Consider the following 1,688-nt stretch of genomic DNA (forward strand, 5'->3'; position numbering starts at 1 on the left):
CATGAACTTCTAGAAGGATCCTGTCCCTTCCTGAAGTCTCGAGAGGCTACTAGATATGAGGTAGTCTTGTATATATATATAAGCCGCTAAGAACTGCCGGCAACAATGTGTAATTGACATTTGAGTCGTGCACGTGAGACGTTCTCGTTGTGAATTATAGCGTTTGTTATAGCACGACTGTGGAAATTAAGTGTATTGCAAAGTTGTATTCAGAAAGAATAAACCAGTTTTATTTGAGAAAGGACTTGTATCGCTAAAGTTTCTTCGGTAAGAATTTTTACGGAAAATTAACTAACGAACGGAGGCGTAGCAATATATACATATATAAGACACAAGAAAACACAATACCAACTGTCCTTTAAAATGATTTAATATCCAAACATAAACCCTTTACCGCACCACATATTCAATAACTCTTTAACACAGAAAAATGCTACATACTCTTAAACACCGAAACAGCAGTGCACAAGTACATACTCTCATACCCAAAAAATAAAACTAAGGAAGAAAATAATAAGTCAAACGCAAAGGTATACTGTGAGACTAGCAAACCAAGCACGAAAACTAAAATACTATAAAAAAAAAGAAATAAAGCCGAATAAAAGCCCTTTAACAAAAATAAGATTTTATACGTTTTCAAGTTCATCAAAGATTTAGAACTGTCTCTTCGCGTAAGAAGCAGTCTCACGCAAAAAAAATACATGAAACTAAGGCCCTATAATATCGAATACTAAAATCAAATCAAGGGAAAAAATTAAACATTTACTTAAAACAATAAGAAATGATATCTTTAAACGAAAATTACACACTTTAATCATAAAATACAGCCTCCCAGTAGCTGAGGGTTTATAACGCTAAAATCCAAGTTTCGATAGTCGTGGCTGACACAGTACAGATAGTCCATTGGGTAGCTTTGCACTTAACAACAAACAAAAAAAAATTACAAAATAATAGAATGAGAGCTAACTACTTCTCGCTCGCGTGCATTCGTAAGCGCGAGTATTGGCACGTTAAATTTACGATATGCACACCAAAGAATAGAAATACATTTTTGTTGTTGTTGTTTTATTTAATTTCGCCCAAAGCTACACGAGGGCTATCTGCGCTAACCGTCCCTAATTTAGAGGGAAGGCAGCTAGTCATCACCACCCACCGCTAACTCTGGGACTACTCTTTTACCAGCGAAGAGTGGGATTGACCGTCACATTATAACGCCCCCACGGCTGAAAGGGCGAACATGTTTGGTGAGACGGGGAATCGAACCCACGACCCACAGATTGCGAGTCGAATGTCCTAACCACCCGGCCATGCCGGGCCTAGAAATACATAAACACAAAATAATCTAAATTCTCGCTCTTTCAGATATTCTTTCATGCGTGAAATAGACAGGACATTTCATTATTAAAATATGATAAAACTCAGTATTTATATATGTTTTGTGTCTGCGTGTGTGTACTTACATTAAAACAATACCAATAATAATAACTAAATAAACAAACAAACTGCTTGCCCTTTTAATTCCAACACGCACTCTTGGGTGCAGAAAGTTCAGACTTATAAAGTAAAATGCAAAATGAGCTAAGACAATTTAAATCTACATAGAAAATGGGGCCCGGCATGACCAGGTGGTTAGGGCCCCGGCATGGCCAGGTGGTTAGGGCGCTCGACTCGCAATCTGAGGGTCGTGG

The sequence above is a fragment of the Limulus polyphemus genome, unplaced genomic scaffold (assembly GCF_000517525.1).
Source record: "Limulus polyphemus unplaced genomic scaffold, Limulus_polyphemus-2.1.2 Scaffold1412, whole genome shotgun sequence".
Taxonomy (NCBI): Eukaryota; Metazoa; Arthropoda; class Merostomata; order Xiphosura; family Limulidae; genus Limulus; species Limulus polyphemus.